This window comes from Amblyomma maculatum, chromosome 7 (genome assembly GCF_055883805.1).
Source record: "Amblyomma maculatum isolate TAMU_Amacu chromosome 7, ASM5588380v1, whole genome shotgun sequence".
In the NCBI taxonomy this organism is placed as follows: Eukaryota; Metazoa; Arthropoda; class Arachnida; order Ixodida; family Ixodidae; genus Amblyomma; species Amblyomma maculatum.
In genome coordinates, this window is record NC_139350.1 from 14,541,310 (window position 1) to 14,563,932 (window position 22,623).

A 22,623-nucleotide genomic window follows, 5' to 3' on the forward strand; every position below is an offset into this window, starting at 1 on the left:
CAGCACAAGATTCTACACTTCGCCAGTGTGCGCGATGTTTTCCCAGGAACGCACCGATGGCGACGGCTGCACCTCGGACAGGGTACCCTCGGCGCTACGACTGTTTACTTGCTGTATACCAACAGATATCGCTGTTTACGTCGCGTAAAATGTAAGGTGAGCCAGCTCAGCTCTCTCTGTTATCACTAAATTCGGGACCTTCGCGGTCTCCCCTGTTTTTCGGGACGAATTGGCGCCGGTCGTCGGAAGATGGGTGGACGGCCTCGTCAACATCCTTCAGTGCTTGCATCGCCGGAAAGCCAATGACGCACGGACGAGGAAAATGACACTTTATGGGTCTTGTAAGGCTGCGTGGGAGTAATTGTTTTGGTGGTGCACGTGAGAGTAAAAGTTCACGGCGGCAGCGCAACCGCAAGGCCAGGCAGAGCGCTTGGCCGGCTAATCGATGCGTGCGGACGTGAGCGTGTTCAGGCAAGGATGTGATCTGCTAGTGTTTGGGACTTCTATCAAAACCTACTATGTTAACACTCGTTATGCTGAGGCACTGCGAGTAGCTAACATCACACGTTTTACCCTTCCAAAGGTATCGACACTGAATCAACTCAGCAGCGACCTCCTTCGGACGCACTCGATATCTACATCCCTGCATGCAGATAAGCACTCTGTTACTCTTTCTTTCAACCTCTCTTTTTCCTATTCCTCTCTAAATGCCTCACTTTCAGTTGTTTTGGATCCAGGCTGAAAGAGAGAAAGAAGATAACTTGCAAGGTAGGAGGGAGCGCTGAACAAGGGTAGAGGGGAGAAGCCTCAGTTCGCAGGTTGAGCCAACATTTCAACTTCTCCACACGAAGACAGGTCCACTCCTCGAAACGTTGGCTCGACCTGCGAACTAAGGCTACCTCCCTCTACCCTTGTTCAGTTCTCCTTCCTTTCAATTATTTTGTGACCTAACATCTAAGTGCTTATTGTTGTCACTAGTTGCATAATTGTTACTCAAATATTTCATAAGCCATATCATTATATTTAAATAGTCTTCATTTGAAGTTTATAATTGTTGTTTATAATTTTATAATTTAGTTTGGTTTGTGGGGTTTAGTCCCAAAGCGACTCAGGCTATGAGAGACACCGTAGTGGAAGAATCCGGAAATTTCGACCACCTGGGGTTCTTTAACGTTTACCGACATCACAGAGCCACGGGCGCGTTGCTTTTCGCCCCCATCGAAAAGCGGCCGCCGAGGCTAGGATTCGATCCCGCGTCTATAGGAACAGTTGTCGAGCGCCGTAACCACTGCGCCACCCCGGCGGGGCATCCCACCTTCTGTAAAATAGGCTCTATGTAAGCTGTAGTAACAGTGCATTTTTGTCGTAAGCAGCTGTGTTATTAATTGCCGCATAGCTCATGGGGTCAGCAGCTCATCATTTGATGTGTCTAAAGTTCATTTTTCTTGCATGCCTAAGACGAATTGTTGGTACTTCTACCATTCTAAAATTCTAAATGATTACAACAATATGTGCACTGGCCTATTTAATTGGCAAACTCGTAGGTACAATTTACTGCTCACCCACCCCATTCCGAGTGCTCTTCATAATGCCGCTCACAAATTTATTTTATTTTAAATTGTTGCACCATCAAAAAGCTGTCGAAAACTGCAAACATTCTCTACATATTTTTGCACAGCGACAATCAATCTTTAAAAAGTCGACCTATACATAGCAGGGTTAACAAAAGTACATATAAACGATTAAAAAAATAAAAATACAAAATAGGTATTCACAGATAGTCTTGTTTAATATGTAAAGACAGGAAAATATCATTACACAGCTGATACCAGGCATTATTGTGTACATATTTTTGAAACACGAACCCACAAAATGCTTCTCAGAAAGCATTGCTTTAACACCAATATATATTGTACATATAATGGAAAGAGATTGTTGCTAAGTACTTATACGATGAAATATTCAATACGCAAGTTTCATAAAGAATGAGAACACATTTGTAGCTACAAATCAGTGAAATGAACCTGTTGCTACAGGACATTTCAATGCAGGGAAACAATAGACTGTCTTGTAGTAGAGCTTGTAAATACAAAGGAAAAGAAAGCCATCTTGAAAGCCAGCAGGCAACTCTGTGTATGAGAGCAAAAAAAAGCAGCATGTCTTGGTTGACTATGCAAATATACAAGACAAAATTATACTTTTTAAAATGAAGAATCACAGTAATGTTCAATGCACTGGCATATAAAAAAGGTTCATGTGAGCAGCAATGCCTTTATTGGGGCCCATATATATAGTGACAGGAATCCCTGACCATAACAATCGAATAGCCAAACAAGAATGTGCTACAGAATGTTTAACAGGTAGTCCCCATTTCAACTCATTTCCAAAAAGGAAGATGACAATTGGTGCTGGCATTAACATTTCAATTAGCAGATTAAGTACATTTCAATTAGAAGTTTAAATTATCAGTGGAAATTACAAGAAACAAAATAAGGTGTTGCAATTAATGAAGAACAAACGTACCCTAATAATGTTTTATTTTACAACACTGCCAGGGCGGCCTTCTTTTAGCAGCTAAATCGGGAGTAAACAGGTGCATGCGTCATATAGATCGAGTGTGATGAATGTTAAACAGATACAACAGGCTGCTTCAAAAGCAAGGCATGTGTGCAAAGTTTAACGAAGTGTTGTGCGTTCTACAAAGAAGGTAAAGGTATATATTGAACTGTGATCAGAAAAATAGACACAACAGTTACATCAGCAACAAGGCATGCGCAGAGTTCTACAAACTTTTGTATGTTTGTCAAAAAAGAAAAGGTCTTACCTTTTGACGCATAGCCAAAAACCAAAATCACACACATTGTAGCCATAAGCAGAGGAGTCAAGCTTATATCAAGAGGAGCAACTGAGCATGTATTAAGAACAGACTACTCATTTTTTACAGCAGAGTACATGCTAAGAAAAATTTAGTAGAGTGCGGCAGAGATTCAGGTGAAGAGACGAGCTTAATATACAACAGACTGGCATAGTGTGGTTCCCAGCAGGCGCAGGGTAAAGTTAACGAAAATAAATGAGAAAGGCCTTCATTCTGCAATGAATGCAATTTAGTGGATGATTGTGAAGTAGCTTCTTTCACTATTCAGATTAAGACGCCAGCTTTCTTCCACCACCTGCTGGACATATGGCACGCCCAGTGGCCCGCATCTGGTCCTCTTTTCCCTTATAAAAATGCAATCGTGTCCTCAGGAGGAAAAGAACCACTTCTGCTGTTGTGCTTACAAAGGGAGAGTTACACCCAACAGCAGCCAAAGCAGTATGGCCGTCAAGCAGAACCTTCTCAACAATGTTCATGTAGATGCTAGTGCAAGCAATTCTGTCCACTGTAAGTGATTCGATATGGTCATCCACAGTTTTGAGCAGAGACATTAGCTGGTTTGAGGGAACTTAAAGATATCCTTGAAATCTTGCAAGTATCAGGCCAGAAGGGTTCGGTTGACACTTTTCAGTGTTTCCACACAACTGGAGCAGCTCAGTGTTGAGAATTTTTTAGCAACATGACCTGCGAGGTAGTCTAGTATACCCTCTTTTGGGGAGTTCTGATGATGGGCAACCTCGACATCAGGTGTAGTCACCAGGCTCAAAAAGGACGTCGTCCAGAAGACTGGCCAAGGAGTCAGCCTGAAATTTAAATTGGATTTTTTTTCGAGATGCAGTGCTGATTATAGAAAAGCAAAGAATTATTAGTACCGTTTCTCAAAAAGGTGCTAATTTTCCTAAAATGATTAGCAAGGTTACTATCTTTTGTAGATTGCATTTGCATCTGACAACACTTTCACTTCAGTTACACTTCATCAGTAATTCACCTATCTACATCCCCAATCTATAGTCAGCTAGTAGACTACATGGCACACTCTGAAGGCACTCACAATCTAATAGCATAGCAGAGAACAGAAAAGCCCCACTGTACCCTTCTACAAGAGCAACAAACTTGACAAAATGAAAATTTTGATTACGTTTTTTTAAGAGCACTATTATCCAGCTGGTTTCTACATTTGGCTGAACATTGTTTTGAGAGCCTAAAACTACAGGTTTAAATACAAATCTGAACTTTTTTTCAAATATAGCACTGCTCACAAGGTTAGCAGCAGAGCTCTCCTGGTTGAACAGGTCTTGAAGCTTGAGAAGCAGTTTCAGCCCATCTCCACTGACTGACGCTCGCTTTGGTGGTTGGATTAAGTTCACTGAAAGCATTCGATAGATGAACAAAAACTGCTGGACTGTTGGCTGCCCTCCATCCCCAGCAATGTGCCGCACTATACCGAAGCATTTCTGGAAGATAAAATTTTTATTGCTGGTATTGTAAAATAAAAGTATGGTAAGAATCGTATTTACCTCCAAAGGGTCCTGTCCAAACTTTTCTACCAATATATAGCAAAAACCAGACGACAAGAGGCTCTCAACAAGTGAAATAGTGCTGAGAAGGGTTATTGAAAGAGCCTCACATGTGGGCTTGCTAAGGAAACACATCTACTTTTGTTTTGGATGCTTTTCTATGTATTTGCAGCAGTTATCCAGCCATGCAACATTCTCTTTCAAAATCTGGAAGAAAAACATTTGTAGGCTCAAAGTTAAAAGAGAGGAGAAAGCATTTTACACAAAAGACTGGCATATTTTCTACAGCAATGTGTTCAACTTCATTGTACTGGATGTGCTCAGGCCTTCCATAATTCAAATGGTGAAAAAGGGTGTCTATTCTCCTGGTGAAGTCTGATGTCGCTGTAGAATCATGTAGCTTCTTGCAGGTGTCATGCTTACTGTAAAATTTCATAACTGTGGCAGTGGATTCACTGAAAAGCTGAAAAGAAAAAAATTGCTCAAGTTACAAGCCTAGCAGTGTTCAGAAACTAACAGTAACACTACATATTATTTATAAAATGTGCATAAAGAATTTTCACCTGAACTGCAAGTTTGACACTCATTTGCTGAAAGGCATTTGGGTGTATGTATGCTTTTGTCAGATTTGGTACAGCATGGAGTCTAGCCGGTTGCTCCTCGTAGTCCAAGAGTGCCTCATAATAACAGTGGAATACCTCTTGTCCTTGTGACAGCTATGAAATGGGAAACGAATTCCTGGTGAAAGCATAATCTGTGCATATCGCGAAAACATAAACAATGCTTTCCCTTACCAGAAACTTTCCAACTTTCAGCAAATTATTTATGATGCACTTCATTATGTGCGGTGCATCAATGATGCAATGATGATCTTTGATGGGTCACAAGAGTGTTGGAATGATGTTGATGGTTGTTCCATTGCACCAGTTATGCCTATAAGAAGCACTCAAGTTTCATGAGGGAATCTGGTTTTACAGTAAATTTAGCAAGCTTTCAGAGAGATGAAATTAATGCAGTGCCTGATAATTACTTAAGGACCTCAAGCCGGACCGATTGCTCATGGAATTGTCGCATGTCACTACATCAACAACAGCACCAGAATCTGACAGGTGCACAATGCAATCAATAAGTAGTTTTTCAATGATAGAGCCAGGAGCAGCACTAGATGCAAAAATGTTTCAACTGTTTGGAACCATTCACCAAGAAAATGCCCAATCAGAAGCACCAACACATGGTCAGCATCTTTTTGACGGTCCCCCTGCATGGTGTGCCCCCCAAAGTTCACTTTCCCCGAAACTTTCATGTCAGATTCTCTAACATACAGGCTTCTTCGCAAACTCATCTCGTCAAACATGACTACACCTGCAAAGAAATATATTTTATAAAAAAAGAAGAAAAAAATAAAAATTTGGAAAGGCCCATACATAATGAGAAATAATGTCAAACCTTGTCATTCTCTCTCGGGGACTTCTTGTAGTTTCTCTTTCAGCAGATTAAACAGGCTAGCATCAAACCCGAAGTCGGCCTTTAAGTTTTTCATATATGAGTAGAGGGTATGTGGGTTTGGCAAAGGCAGAAACACATTTTCATGAAGAAGATTATAGGCAGCAGTTGGCTTAATTTTCATCAGTGGGCAGTCATAAAGCCATTCCTCCCGATACCTGGTGGAGAAAGGTTGCAGTGCATTTTGCATTCATGCTAATTCTATCAAATATATTTATGTGCAGGATTCAAGTGCATTAAGGAAATAAAGCGGAGAGGCTGAATGCATGTATATGCCATGACATGTGCTCTTTACAAACCACGATAATAAGTAGAAGCCCACCACCAAAATCAGAGCAAAGAATCCAATGTTACACATAAACGCTGGAGAATTATTTCGCCCTCATAGACATGTGAAGTCAGACACTAAGAAATTTTGCCCGATGCACTTGCCCGTGTAAAATACACATGTAATCAAATAAATAGAACCAGCCATGTGATATTCAAAACATGCAAAGTTCCCTTTAGAATGTTTCACTGCATGCGTTTGAGTAATTTTTGCACATACGTTTGGCATCTAAATTAAGAACTGCAATACAAGGCACCAAAGCCTTTTATGCATCCCATCTCTTATTCCCATGAGGGCTTTGTAAGCATGATTGCAAAACATGTGCACAAGATTAGACTGGTAATCTAAAAGAGGAAACTTAAGTACACCGGAAAAAACAGCATCCTAAGTTTTGTAATGATGCCAGCAAGAATTCATTACTTTATTTTGCAACAAAAAGCATTATTTATGCATTAAAAGGGGCATATGGTGAAAAAGAGGTTGACACAATAAGGAGATACGGAATGCAAACAAGTGCCTCAGTCTAAATCATCATTTAATTAGGACAGTGCAGTATTTTCTGATGACATACACTATTGTGGTCAAAGATGAATGCAATAATCAATACAAAAGATGTCATATTATATTGAAAGAAGGCACATTTGCCAAGCGCGACTGAAATCTGATAGGTTGCAGATTGATAGATTACAGTTTATGCATATTAATTATTCCTTCTATGTCTGAACAGTAACACGAACTAGTAAAAGAGAGGAGACTTCTTCGATATTTACCACGCAGCATGCATGTTTTGATACTTGCCGAACAGCTCTCGCAGACTTTGCGTTTTCCTTCATCATGTTCTGATCCAGTACCAGCTTTCCGCAATCCGAGAGCTTCTCAATGTTCAGGTGAAGCCTCTTTAGCTTTTTAACCTCAACTTTCAATTTCGTCAGCTTTTTCTGGCTAAACTCAAGCTGCTGCTTTGCGACACGAAGCTGGCGCTTCAATAATTGCACTCCAACACAATTTGCACAGCCGATGACATGTTCTGTTTGGCAGGCCTCGTCCGAGGTTCGGTCCCCATCACTGTCACTGTTAAGTGCTACTGCAGCAAAAAAGCAAAATACTGCTTAAAAATACTCCTCTCAAGCTTCGAACTAGTGACAAAAAAACTAGCGATTTACAGATACAATAAGCAAACAAAAAATAAGGCTACAAGCAAAGCTTACCGTCAACGCCATCATCCGCAGGTGCAGGATCAGTCGTAGACGAGCACGCTTCGGAGTCATTTTGAGTCGGCAGGTTGGAATATGACAACTCACGACGTCGTTTCACCTGTTTCCGAGCTACTCGTGACCGCCTACATGCTTTTGGCTTTGTCAAGTAGCTTGGAAGGCCTTCAAAAATCTTCCGAATAGCGTCAGGCCAGAGCGCTGGTCTCCCCCGTTGTAGTGATGCCGCGTCGCCGTTCACAGTAAATTCCTCGACACGAATGATGTCCGCGGCGTGAAAGTATTTTTAATAAACACATGCATATTTTGAATCGAAAGTGAAGTCACCAGTCTCCACCCGCGGAATTGCACGCTTTCATTTATCCGACAGCTCCTTGTCAGCAAGGAAGCGAAACAACGAGACCGTCTCGGTCGCACCGTTTTAGCCAGAACGGCATCCTGGTAAGCAGCAAGTGTTCGATGTGGTAGACGTAGCCGGTACAAAAAGCAAAACTGTTTATTTATACATCAGTTAATGGCACCCGTTTTCGCTCTGATTGGTGCGGTCGCCCATGTCAGGCCTCCCGGCGGTCCGCCTGGTTAGCTTGCCACTTGGGGCGCAGTCGTCAGTGGCGCCCACAACACCACCCTTTCTTGAAAGGTTTGATCTCGTAGGTCCAGGCGTTCTGATCGCTTACAAAAACTTCCAATTTTTGTGGTGCTCGTCTCCTGCAACAGTAGCAGGTGTCTTGCTGTATGTCTTGCTTGCCCTCGGTCGGTTTGTACAACATAGGACCTTGGTTCTGATGTTGGTTGTGTTACGACGCCGTGTGATGCAGCTCTAGCGAGGATGCGCACCGCTGTGTCTAGTGGTAAGCGCTCTGGGCTCCGTACCTTGTGCCGGGTGTAGTGTGATCATTTGGCACGAGCTCTGTGGGCTTCATTATTTTGTCTGAATTCGCTGTCGTCCCACTTCGGGGCTAGCAGCTTCGAAGTGGTTGGTACTGTGGTGTTCAGACGACGACCCATTAAGAGTTCTGGCGAAAACCCTTTCACGTTGGGTGTGGCCCTGTAGGCAAGCAGCGCTTCGTGTATGTTGGAAGACTTCCTCAAAAGCTACTTTGCTGTCCGCACAGCCCTCTTAGCCATACCGTTGCTCTGCGGGTAGTAAGGGCTTGAGGTTGTGTGTGAGGCTCCCCAGTGATGCACTAGTTAGTTCAGTGGAAGTGAACTGCGGCCCGTTGTCTGTGCGTATTGTCCGTGGAATACCGTACCATGCAAACATTTGCTCCAAGACTAGGGCTATGTATTTTGTAGCTGTCCTCAGCAGCTGTTCTAGCTCGAAAAACCGGGAGTAGTAGTCTACTGCTACAACATACTCTTTCCCCTCCAGCGTGAAGAGATCCATGCCGACTGTGTCCCAAGGGTGTGCTGGCAATGGGGTTTGAAGCAGGTGTTCTGTTTCTGGCTTTCGATGCTCTCTGCAAGTTGGACACTTTTCCACATAGTCGTGAATGTGCTTGCCTATGCCTGGCCACCACATGCATTCTCTTGCCCTCGTTTGGCACCTCGTTGTGCCCAATTGGCCTGCACGGAGTTTTTCCAGAACCTCTACTCTGATGTCTAGCTGGATGATTATTCTGTCGCCTTTGAATAGCAGGCCATTAACGAGCGAAATTTCACTAGCCATCTCAACGTACCTTTTCAGGTCAGGTGACAGCCCATGCACAGTTGGCCATGATGTAGTGCACAAGGTAGCCACCCTGGAAAGTGTTTCGTCTGACTGGATGCTTGCCCTGATTCTGTCCAGCATTTGATTTGAAGCAGGGAGCTGTTCAAGTGCTAATTCTTCAAACTCGCGCACTGCACTCTCGAGAGTTCTTTCTTTGTCTGCTGGTTTCCAAGATGGCTTCCGGGACAGAAGGTCAGCTGTGTACAGCTTTTTTGCCGGGAGTGTGGGACATGGTGTAGTCGTACTCCAAAAGGCACATCCTGAAACGTTGAACTCAGCTCGTCAAGTCGTTTAGTCGTCAGCAGCGGTATTAACGGCTTGTCGTCCATTTCCACGTGAAAGGTTGATTCCATAAGGTATTTGCGGAAATGTTCGCAAGCCCATGTGATTGCCAGTGCCTCCATTTCCATTTAGGCATATCTTTGTTCTGTATCCGTAAGGGAGCGTGATGCATATGCCACAGGTAGGAGCTTTTCATGCGACTGCTGTAGAAGTACAGCCCCAAGACCGTATCAGGAAGCATCCACAGACACTATGTGAGGCGACAGAGCATCGTAGTGAGTGAGAATCGGCGTCCTGCATAAAGCGTGCTTAAGTTTGTCAAAACTCTGCTACTGAGCTGGGCCCCAGTGCCAGTCAGCGTGTTTGCGGAGCAAGTCTCTGTGAGGCTTCGTAAAGTCTGCTAGCTCTGGAATAAATTTCGCTAGGTGGTTTGCAGAGCCCAACAAAGACCTGACTTCTGACACATCACATGTTGGGTCGAGCTGGACTAAATCCGGACCTTTTCCAGGTCGGCGCTGACTCCTGTTGAGTTTATGACATGTCCTAAGAATGTTACTTCTGTTTGTCGAAAGGAGCACTTGTCGATGTTGAGGGTAACACCTGATCTTGCAGCTTCCTCACCACCAGCAGTAGGTTGGTGTCGTGTTCCTCAGTTGTCTTCCCTGAGACAATGATGTAATCTTGTAGACAACTCACACCATCTAGTCCTTCGAGCACACGGAGCATTTCTCGTTGGTAGAACTCTGGCGCTGTGGAGATTCCGAAGGGAAGCCTCAGGAACTGGAACCTGCCAACTGGTGTGATGAAGGTTGTGCATTCGCGAGAGTCCTTGGACAGTGGCACCTACCAGTACCCTTCTCGTGCATCTGGCGGCTGAAAACTGTTGCACCTGCTAATTTTGCAAGACACTCGTCCGCCGTAGGCATGAGCACATGTTCGCGTATTATTTGTTGGTTGAGTTGACCATAGTCCACGCAGATGCGCCGCTCATTGTTCTTTTTTCGTGCGACAACCATTGGAAAACACCACTGGGTTGCTCGCTCGATCTTCTGGATGACTCCCAAGTCTTCCATCCTTTCTAGTTCTTTCTTCACAAGTGGAAGCAGTGGAAGAGGCACGCGCCTAGGATAACTGCGTGTAGCTCAGCATCTTTTATGACTTTGATGTGGTACTCAGTCTTCATGACTCCACGCCCAAATGTTAGCTTTGGGTATGACGCCAAGAATGTAATGGGTATGACGCCCCCTTATGTAATGCCCTAACAAAAGGGCCCTTAAGGGTAAATAAATGATGATGATGATGATGAAGAAGTTGGGGACATCAGTTGATTGTGCGAGGGTTTCGTCTAGCTCAAGAGGGCGCTGTAGAATCCCAAGGGATTCTATAGCTGCTCGACTGAGCAGCGGTTCTTTTAACCCTTTGATGATGAAGACTGCTTCTTGGACTTCAATGTTGCGCCGGGTGGCTGTTGCATCGATGTAGCCAAAACTGGTTATCGCTGTCTGGCCTGGGCCTATCAACAGCTGTTGCGTTCACTTTATGGGTCCCATGACGGTTCTGTCGTACTGGTCGTGTGCGATTGCAGTCACATCCGCGCCTGTGTCGACCTTGAAGGTAAAAGGCAAGTTGTTCACGGTAGCAGTAATCCTCCACGGCGTGCTCACTCCCAGTTTGATTTCGCCTAGATATAGCTCTCCGAGACCTTTTGGTCATTTCGGATACTCGAGGTCTGGTCCTTCGGCTTAGACATGCAGACGCGGGCGTAGTAGCCTTTTTTCCCACACTGGTTACACGTCTTGTCTACGCGGGACACTGTGTCTTCGTGTGGTCACGCACACCACCACACCACTTGCAGCGTTCGTCTCCCGTCTTGCCTGGACGTTGAGGGCGGGACTTGAAAGGCACCTTCACTTCGTTCCGGTGAGTTTTGACGTTTGTCTGGCCGCGAACTTCTCTCATGTCGAGAGCTGGCTGTTCGATGGAGCGAACTTCCTTGCTTTGAAGTTTCACGCTCTCTGAATTGCGGGCAGCTGTGACTGCTTTTTGGAGAGTGCGTTCTGCGTCAAGCTGCAAGCTCTCGCTGAGTTTTACGTCTCGCAAGCCGACCACGAGCCTGTCCCGAATCAGTTCGTCTTTGAGCGTTCCGCAATCGCATCTTTCGGCCATCTTAAACAGTTCAGTCGCAATTGCGTCGACGTTTTCATGCTGCTCTTGTTTCCGAGAGTTAAATCGTGCTTTCTCATAGATGACATTCTTTCGAGGTAGTAAATGCTTTTCAAAAGCACTCACCACGGCGGAGTATGATGCCATCTGCTCGTCTGTCAGTTTCAAAGCAGCGAGCACGTCCTCTGCTTCTTCGCCCATGACGTAGAATAATGTGTTGATTTACGTCGTCTCGTCCTGTCCTGTCAGACCGGAGATGCGTCGGTAGCGTTCCCACCTGCGGTACCATCGTGTCCAATCTTCGGGCTTGCAGAAATCGAGCTTTGTCGGCAGTTCCACGGCGAGCGGTTTGCACGTAATTCTCGGAGTGCCGCTCACGCGCTCTTCGTTCGCGCCGCGAGTGTCTGGCATGACGCTGCGGCCGCTTACGTTGGGCTCGCCGTCCTTCTGGGTCTCACGCTGCGTTGGTTATCCCGCCGCTGCCGCCATGTGGTAGACGTAGCCGGTATAACAAGCAAAACTGTTTATTTATACATCAGGTAATTGCGCCCGTTTTCGCTCTGCTTGGCGCGGTCGCCCATGCCGGGGTTTCCCGGCTTTCCGCCTGGTTAGCTTGCCACTTGGAGCGCTGTCGTCAGTGGCGCCCACAACAGTCGTCATGGTTCCACGCGCACAAGTTACACGATGTCAACGCACAGCATAACACGAGACGTCGAAATTCGTACCAGCGACAATGCTTTCTATCAGTCGCGAAAGTGCCCAGCCAGCTGAGCTCCTCAACGGTGTCCTTCCGTGCCCGGCGACGGCGTGGCGCGGCGTGGCGCGGCAGGCGCGGGCGGTATGGGGGATATACACTGAAGCGCTGTGCGTGGTGCATTGTGAGTAATTGAGGCGCAGTCGGCCATTTTTGTGTCCACGGAACAGAGCGAACGTACGTATCAAGTGCTGTCGTGTGGTTCTACAAGCAGTGGCATCCGCAGCAATATGTTGTTTATTGAGCTATCGTAGGCTGTAATAGAAGCGTGCAAAGTGTAAACAACGGAAGCTAAAGAGCTGCGCGAACGACCTCGGCATTTTAAGGTTCCGGAAGTACACACGAACAACTCCACTCGTAGGAGACACCTCACCGAGATACGACGTCACGTATGGCTGGCACGGCTCAACCGCACATGCATCATGGAATATGAGAAATGTATGCCAAAACGGGCTGGACTGGAATCTTCCGGATGTGCTCTAGCAGCCAGTTCTTATCACTATCCGTACACGACTGTTCTTCACGCACTCGGAAGATACATTCCCGGTAAAAGAACAGCGCGGCAATGTATCGCATCCAGTCATACGCATGCATGCAGCGCGCCGCCACAACCTCGTCGTGTTTTGCTGCAATAAAATACTTCAAAGAGGGCTCGCTAAACTTTGTGTTTGCCGTACTTGCCTCATTCGATCAGAAGAAGACGGATGTTCGCATCGTCTATGTCGGCTGCTGATCAAAGCAGAGCGCATGCAGATTCGGAGAAAGAACGTAGGCGGGCAGACTTGTTTTGCAGAAGGTTTGAAGAACTTTATAACCTTATTTATGTCTTAATAACAAATCAAGTTTAGCTTGGCCAAAACTGCACTGTATTTCAAGAGTTTTGTTGCAATAAGTTATTTCGAGCCCGCAAGGCAACGAGGTGGCGTCACCGGTGCCATCGCTGTAGCCTGTGGCAGCGGTTTCGTTTGCTTCCTTACCGCCACAAACAATACAAACATCCGACTTCATCTGATCGATTGAGGCAAGTACACCAAACTAGTTTTGCATAAAAGATACTGACTACCAAACGCCATTTCTATGCAGAATATCAGCTACAAAAACGCAGCGGTTTAGTAGGTATAAACGTTTAATGGCGCGCACGTAATTGCATAAAGAGCGAGTGCGTCTGCTTCAACCGCGGCTCTTTACCCAATCGCTTGTAACGCAGTGGCGTTCCTTGAGTGGCCAGTAGGCTTGCGATTGGTTGCTTGTGACGAAGCTCATCCGTAGGATAAGGAATTCATGAATTTCGCAGAGAGAGGAGCTCGTATGAGTCTCCAAGAGCAAATTTAATATCATGACAAAGCATTTTTTTTTAAATTACTAGTAGGGAAACAATATTATTCACCGTTGCACTTCACTTACGGCGAACCCCCTTCTTTATGCGCTCTTGGCTCGGGGTCCGTGGTACCTTGATCATAGAAAAGGAATATTTTTATTTCATTAATAAAGGCGTTTGGAAGCTAGGACGCAAGTACGTATTCGAAATGTACCATACAAAGCGTACAAGCGAAGCGAGGAATGCATATTGCATTCAGCTATGTAGCTGAGTCACCCACAAAAATCGTCGTGCGCGTTTGCAAATCATTTTCATTTTTCATTTAGCTCGTTCATGGATAAAACAGGGCCAATAATAAGCATGACAAACTGCAACGAATGCCACCGCAAAATGTGAAGCGGCTATTTCTCCGGCCAGACAATTACACATCTATAAGGTCCACCAGCGACAGCATCTTAATATTTCCATATGCACAATGAAGCTCGAAGGAACAGAAATCGGAAGCGAATGTTTTTGTTCCTTAGTTGTTTTGCATCACTTCGTGGTGGTAAACTTGATTCGCCTAAAACGTCGAGGAAGCGTTGTCCTACAAGCGCGACGGCCGCCTGAAAGCTGACGCGCTTTAAAGTGCGGTCGCTTACAGCGCCACCGCACCTTTCTTCCGCTGAAAGCCCTCTGCATCTAGCCACCATACCTGTGTAGCAGAGGCGGTCGCGCCATGGAGAAACATACGTAAAGAGCGGACACTCGAGCCGTTTAACGGCCGAGCGAGTAAGGGTCTGACCACTCGCGAGGCGGCGTAGCGATGTGCGCTTCCACTTCCCTCATAGGTAGACAGCTTATCACACATAACCGGATTGCACCTTAGCTTCCCCTTTCCTTGCCCTTTCCATATAAACGTTGATGCTGCGCCGGTCGATCGTCTGCCTCCGGGCACGGCCACCTCACCGCGCTTTTCAATGCGTCGCCTCGTTTTGCCGGTAACTTGATTCCTATTGCGTGCAGAATTATTATGGGGATTCTTGATCAAAGGATGTTTTAGGCAGGTCTTTTGTTGTTGTTGTTGTTGTTGAAAACTTTTATTGTCCTACAGAGAAGGACCACACCGCCTGGGCCACTCTGTCTCACCCCCCTTTAAGGGGGAGGGGACTTAGCGGCCCAGCCGCACGGGATGGTCGCATTAGATGCTGGCCGGTTTGGTTTCGCCGGCGGCCTCTGCTGCCAGTTGGACGGCGGTGAGTTGGAGCTCAGGGTCCGAGCTTCGCAATAAGGTTTCCCAGGCTTCCCTACTGTTAACGTTTTGCGCCCTGCCTGGTGAGTAAGCGCACTCCCAAATTATGTGGTCGAAGGTTCCTCTCGCCCCACATTTTTTACATTTATCGTCCTCGCAGTCCGATCGGATATGTTTATTTAGTACTGGGTTTGGGTATACTCCAGTCTACAGGCGTCTCCACGCCATTGCCTGACCTCTATTTAACGCCGTGTTTGGTGGGGGGAAACGCCTCCGGCATTGCCTGTAGTCTTCTGTAATGTCTTGATACGAGATTAATCGCCCTTCTCTATTATGTTCTCCCTGAGCCGAGCCATCCTGTACAGCTCGGAGGTAGAGATCTCGAGCTGCACTGTGGGCCGCCTCGTTACCGCTGACAGATTCGTGCGCCGGGGTCCAGATGATGTTGATCATCCTATCAATCACTCCTTGTGTTAAAATTTTGGTGGTGAGGGGGTTTACCCTCCCCCTACTGAAATTTTGGATTGGAGTTTTACTGTCGCTAATAATATATCTAGCTTTGGTGCCAACGCAAGCGATCGCTATCGCAGCTTCCTCCGCTATCTCGGTTTCTTTCCCTAGTATGGTAGCCACCGTGATGACGGTGCCTCCCCCATCTACCGCCGCTATGGTCATGTATCGACTGTGTCTGTTTCCTGCCGCATCTACGTAGGCAACTTCATTTGGGGGTTTGCTCCGATATATTGTTTCTATCGCTTCCGCGCTTTTCTGTCGCCTTTCCCTATTAAACTCAGGGTGCATGTGTTTGGGTAGAGGAGGGAATCTTAGGTGCGCCCTGATTTTCCTGTCAATGTCAACCCTTTCCTTTTGCCCCCTGTCTGTGGCTATTCCAAGGTTACTTAGCGCAGCTCTTCCCACTCGCGTCGAGCTGAGTCTTTCAAGTTGCGAGGTTTTAACCGCTTCCGTGATTTGTGAAATCGTATTGTGCAGTCCTAGGGCCAGTAGCTGCCCCGTCGATGTACACGTTGGGAGACTTAGCGCCTTTTTAACGCATTTTCTGATGAGCGCGTCTTTCTTTCTCCTCTCCTTTCTGCCTTTAGGTTCAGGTATGGCGTGGCGTAGCCCACTCTGCTAATGATGAAGGCTTGTACCAATCTCAGGAGGTTTTTTTCCTTGAGGCGCTGCGTGACCGTATTTTCTACATGCAACATAGAACATGAGCCATGATGCCCTTTTAGTGTGTAGTTGCTCTCTGTTTTTGGATCGTGTTTTTCTGAACAACATGCGCTTCCTGCCATTGCGTAATTTTCTAAAGTTACCCGTAACAACTGCGGCTTAAAACATTGAATCTATCGGCGGCTCCCATGGAACATAACACAAACTTTTATTTGGCACTACGATAAAACTGTATTCAGCATTTGAGATCGTCTTGGGAATCGCCATTTTCACAATGCATGCGATTTTGCCGATTCGTAAGCACTATTTTTACATGCCGAGGCTAAAGCATTCTCGCTGTGGTCTGAAAAGCGCTGCTGCCTGTTCGTGGCCAGCATTTTTGAGGACATCTACCGCTCTTAGTCGCGCTCAGTAGGCTGCCTGTAATGCCTTCCTCATACGGGCAGATGACAATTTTGATCGCGATCAGGAGTATAAGCATAGTATTGTGAAACTTGTGTATTCAGTGTGTTGTGTTTACATGTTTGAGCAGCATATATTGCTCAAGGCTGAAGTATAGAAATTTCGCGTGGGCTATACCTGCATTTCTTCCTCCTGACTTGTGTCTAGTGGTTCAGAACTTCTTTTGTGTTGCTCTTACGGGGGATGTTTTGGATGAAAAACGCGAAGCGGGTATGCGCAATATTCTCTTTTCTGCATGACATGGTGCAGCGGGCTTTACGATGCCTTCTTTCCTATTGCTTTTTGTGATTTTTTGCACTTTATGAAGTGTGATCCAGTATTTTTTTGTGCAATTCAAAATAAAAACAAGAGAAATAAACTTTTTGCGTGCAACACATGCCTCCTATGTTTTCAACTGAGAAAACCGGCTAAATGGCATTAAAAAAGTACAAGAACAGCTTCGATCATATTATTCCAAGCTGCATGAACAAAGTAAGTTGCGCTTAGGTTCTTCGAGAACCTTGGCGGTATTCCTAGTAAAAAGGCTGCGATCCGCGACTTTTTTACGTCTGTATGAATGTCATCATTGAAGACCTTATCCGCCACTATAGACGTTGTAGTTGAATATTTTAACAGCCAAAGGTAAATCAGAATCAAAAGCATTGCTATCGAAACCAAAACTGAAACAGAGCAAAAACACGTGCCTAAAATCTCGGAGGATGCAATTAGCGGTCTGACCAGCCTCTCGGGGCGCTGGCGGCAGTGCAGTAGCTCGGCCGCGCATTGCCTTTCCCTGCTGCAGCAACGGAAGTGCCGGGTGGCGTAACTAAAAAATAAAACACAACAAAAAGGAAGTCACAAAAATATATGTTTTTCTAGCATATATTGCAGTGCATAAACTAAAATGCATACACAGTAAAATAGTTTCCTGGATTAAAATTCTTTGCACTAATCATCTGATCACGCCAGTAGCGTCCGTCTCGCCATCTTGAGTACATTTAATGAAAACGAATAAGAGCGCATTTAAAGCCCGCGCTTCCCGTCGCTTCTGTGACGCAATGAATTAGCACCACGTACCTGATTGTAAGACGTGTTCGATTCTTGTAGCTACAATTTTTTATTATTTTTTTTTTCAATTCACAACATTCAAATAAATTACGACCATATTTCCGGGAGTATGTTCCTTTTTAGGTTGCATAATACCATGTTTTTGTTCCTAACAGCAGCAAAATCAGCCGCAAACGCAGCCAGGATGTGACTGTATGACAATGGTACAGTGAACTAGAAGTATTTGGTAGTGGAAGAAGCGGAGGGCTGGACGCACGGGCTTCGTGAAGCTAAGAGCGAAGACTCGCTAGGGGCGCGGGTGTGCTCTTCCCGAGGAGATCGCGCCGGCCGCACGGAGACGCGCTCGCGTAGTTGCGACTACGTTTTTCTTGGTGCTGCGAGACAGCGTGCTCTCCATGTTTCTGCTAGTGAAGGTACCAAAAGTGCCTAGTGTGACCGTTTCTCTGTTGGATGCTGCTCTCCTGTAGATTTTTGGATTATGGAAAAGAAGAAAAAAAAGCGATACGCATTGCTATGCGCCCGGATGCAAGAGCGGGTATCCTGGTTTTCGGCAAGCAAATGGGCGCACATTGTCGCTTTTTGGAGTTCCTAAGGACAATGATCGGCGGAAGCAATGGGAGAGGAATCTTCACCGCAAAGATAAACCACTCTCCGAGACTTCAACTGTGTGTGAGAGGCACTTTGAAGCGCATTTCATTTTGCGTGACTGTGTTCATTTCATCAATGGTCAGGTAGTAAGGATTCCTCCAGGTAAACCGGCGCTCACTGAAGACGCGGTGCCCACGCTCCTGCCCGATTTGCCGTCCTACCTCTCAAAGGAAATGCGTCAAAAAAGACCAGAGAGAAAACACGTTGCAGTGTGCCCAGCTGCACGCACGAAGAAGGCGCGGCTGTCTCCTCGCGATGCTCAAGATTCGTCATCACCAGATATGAGTGCGGATGGCAACGGCAGCCTGGATGTGACAGAGCAAGATCTCCAAACGATCGCAAACAGTGTGAGCGTCCCGAAAAGCTGGACAAGACTTAATGCGGCCGACTTTGATGGAGTTCTGTTTGTCAGGACAAAAGTCAGCAAAAATCCATTTGCTCTTGTCCACGAAAGAGTGATGACGTTTAAAGCTGACTGCGCAAACACAGTTACCGCCCGCCTATACTTTCGAGGAAAAGAGAACAAGGAGGTCGGTAAAAGACGCGGAAGAAATTTTGCAAGACGCAGAATCTGCTATTCTCTGCAAGGGTGCCATGGACCAAGCAGAGTTTGACAACTACAGCAAGGATATCACATGCCACTTCAAGCACTCCGTTGACCTTGCACAAGGCATTGTTTTCAGCAGATCTTGCTCAGGAATAGTGAGCAATGAAGGTAAGCATTAGTTCGGTTCTAATCACTCGGCCTTTTCTGTGACAGTGGGCTATTAGACATTTTTTTGGTTGTTCGATAAAGCATCCTTTGAGACATTAAAAAAAGGCAATATCAGCTTTGCATTTAGACTGGCTTGCACGTGATATCATGAAGCTCCAAACTTGAGGCATCTGCAAGGCACTTAGCAAGTGTCGGCAAACCCCGTGAATGCCATATCACAAGGCCATTCTGTCTATCCAAGTAGAAACTAAACGTTTAAATGAAAAAATGCTATTCTCACTGTTTACAGCACCAACAGCTAGGGAACTATCCATTTGACGAACGAAGATTATGATGGAAGCAGTTATCCTTGCAGAAAATGCAGGGCTGTTTGTTGACTTTATCACTAGAGATGGTGCAACATGGAACAGGAAGATGTGGTCAATGATGGGAATTGGAGCAACTCCCTCACTCACAAAGTGCAAGGTGCAGCACCCAGTTGATGCAAGCCGCTCACTTCACTTTGTGTCTGACTTTCCGCACCTCATTAAGTGCGTCAGGAACGGGCTCCTGAAGAGCAGCTTCAACACACCAGCAGGCAAGGTAATAACATAGCTTAATTTGTTTTCGTTACCCTTCACTCTGCAAGCAGGCCTTGTTTATATGTCTAGGGATGTATGTTGTAGAACTGGCTTGTCATTTGTGCGTGTGTGTATGTCGCAGGTATCCCTTCGTCCGCTGCGTAAGGCACTGGAACTTGATGGCTCAAATGTCACTTTTCAAGCCATGGCGGGAATTACAAGTCGTCACACCAATCCCAACAACTTCGAAAAAATGAGAGTGTGTTATGCGTTCCAACTGTTCAGCAACAAGGTGCTGAATGGTGTTCGGCTGTATCAGACAGAGGTGGAAAGCAACTGTGGAAAGATTCAACCAGTGCTTATCTTCTTTGGGTAAGTTTACGCACTATACTTTTTCTAAAATGCAATTCTCTCGCACTGCAGAAAAATTACATTGCTATTTATTTAACCAAGAACTTTACTTTAGAAAATAAATCCTTGGTGCATTTTTTTTGCAGGATCATCCGAGACGTCATTCAAATAAGGGCATCCAGATTCCCAAGCCAAGCCTTGCGGCCAGACTCGGCTTCTGAGGAAAAGCTGCTTTCGTTTTTAGCGTACCTGACCGAATGGGAGCTGCATGCAGGTGGTCGAGGCGGCTTCCTATCTGTATCTACTGCTGTTGGCCTGAGAGTCACGGTAGCAAGCGCTCTGTCTTTGCTGACCTACCTGGCGAAAAATGTCAGCTACAAGTACTTAAATGACTTCAAAATTGAGTCAGGAGAGTCAGGACCCAGTCGAAAGTCTCTTCGGTATAGCACGGCAGTCAAGCGGTTGCAATACCCATCCAACACCCCAACAGTTTCTCATTACTGTGTTTTGCCTAAGTTTTTATGGACTTGCCAGATCTGTTGCTAATGGTAATGCTGAACCTGGTGTTCTTACAGCCCTACTTGAGCCAGACTTGATGGAAGGCCCGAAGCCCGACAAAACTGACATAATTCAAAGTCTTCTTAATGATCATGTTTCCACGACAGGACATCGAATGCAGGGCCCTGTACCTGACCACGCCTCATGTGTGACAGCAAAAAGTGACGATCGGGTGATTTTTTACGTTTGTGGTTATGTTGCCAGGAAGTTTCTGTTGAAACTGGAGTGTGATGAATGCCACAAATTGCTTCTCACAAAAAAGGAGGATGTTGATTGTCTTGCTGCAGCTCAGTACACCAGGTTGCGAGACAGCGGTTGCCTACTGTATCCAACCGGATGGCTTTTCAGGTTTATTCGAAGGTTGGAAAACTTTTTCACAGCCATTTTCAATACACAAGAGCTGCATCATGACAGTGTAATGGATGTAATTGCTCTTGTTAAAAGAAAACACCAAGACAGAATAGGATGCGCCAGCCATGCAGAATTATTGACAATGAAGGTTGTAGCTTTTTATGTTATCACACGGCTGCACTTTTTTGTGAAGTCCCTAAACCGTTCTAAAAATAAGAGCCGGGAGACTTCAAGGTATCTGAAGTTGAGCCGCTGTACATAAGTAGGTGCCAGTTTAATTGTGCACTTTGCCATGGAACACTTCTCTTGTATTTTTGCCATGGAACACTTCTCTTGTATTTTTCTTGAAAACGCCTCCACCTACCCATTGATACTGAGACTGAAATAAACTGTCTGCATGGAGGCTCATGGGTTTTCAAATGGACATGTTCGTGGCGTGGTTCAATCATATTGATAGAAGAACGCAGCAGTATGCGTGCATTCAGCACAGGAATCTTTTCTATGTTTCGAACATGACGTGTGACTGGTGGAACTGGGTAAAAAAAATTGAAATAAGGATGATAAAGGCCCCAATATAGTCCGACGTAACGCACGCGCGCGCGCATGTCGGCCTCCGCGACGTTACGTCGGCGAAAAACTGAGGTCTATAGTCCAACGTCACGGCGTGATGGACGTAGCAAGCGCGAGCCGACGCGGACCAACGTCGCCGACGCGCAAATAGAATCTTGCCTATTTCTCGCCGACCGCGTCAGCCGCGTCGGCCACGCATCCCAGAATTCGTCACGCGCAGTGAAGATGGCGGCTTGCTGTAGATAGCGACCGCGCGCGCATTTCAGACACAGTTGCGGAAAAGCTGCTAGAAGGCATTCGAGGACAGCCCTGCGTCTATGATACCAAGCGGATTGACTACAGAGACGTTCAGAGGAAAGAAAAATGCCTGGGATGCAAACTGTCAGTAGAGCGGCCGGGCACAGCTGTGAGTTCTTAGCTGCGGTGCGTGTGCCATACACGTTTTAATGCATTGCTCTAGGAGGTGTAACGATGGTATTGCTTCACTTATCTGCAGTACATTCAGTGGAAGAATACCAAAATCTGCTGAAGCGGCTTCGCATCTATACCTCTTCTGTAATCGTACAGATACTTAAATTATGATTAGTTTTCAGTAAAACACGCACGTACACAATCATCGTTCCGTCTGTAGCCGTCGTCGACGCGGGCTCAGACCGTTTCTGGGCTGGACGTCTCCACGGCTGGCTGTACATGCTTTGTGCCATTTGAACATTCGCAGTAAACACATCGCATCATTGCCTTGATCACAGCAATAATTAGTGCCTCGATAGGCAGCCAGTTCGTCCCTGTAGGTGACCTGTCGTCTGCTCGAAAATGCACACCGAAAACGTACCAGCCCTTGAGGGCGTCTTGTGCGCATGCGCGACGCGGCACCGGGCACGCCAGCCGCGCCAGACTGTAGAAACGGTAGTTTTTTGACGCGTCCGTCGTAGCCGACGTGCCGTGGATTACGTCGCCGACTCAGCCAGTCGCGTCGAAAACGTCGGACTATATTGGGGCCTTAAAAGTGCAATCTGATCTGCCGCCGCTGTATAAACTGCGTGATCGCAAAAAGAATCATTGCAGATAAGCGCCTCGCCCTGCCATCCCTATGCTATAGAGATCTTACCATTATTCACATAAAACAGCATTGATATATTTGCCCCGCCGCTGTGGCTCAGTAGTTGTGTTACACGGCTGCTGACCCGAAAGACGCGGTTTCGATCCCGGCCGCGGCGGCTGCATTTCGATGGAGGCGAAATGTTGAGGCCCGTGTACTGTGCGATGACAGTGCACGTTAATGAACCCCAGGT

The 22,623-nt window shown here is 46.1% G+C and overlaps 2 pseudogenes; one reads left to right on the forward strand and one right to left on the reverse strand.

Moving 5' to 3' along the window:
* Window positions 1-3,144: 3,144 nt before the first annotated feature.
* Window positions 3,145-7,071, reverse strand: LOC146182734 (uncharacterized; annotated as a pseudogene).
* A 12,534-nt stretch (window positions 7,072-19,605) lies between these two features.
* LOC146182735 (uncharacterized) lies at window positions 19,606-21,141 on the forward strand (annotated as a pseudogene).
* The last annotated feature ends 1,482 nt before the right edge of the window (window positions 21,142-22,623 follow it).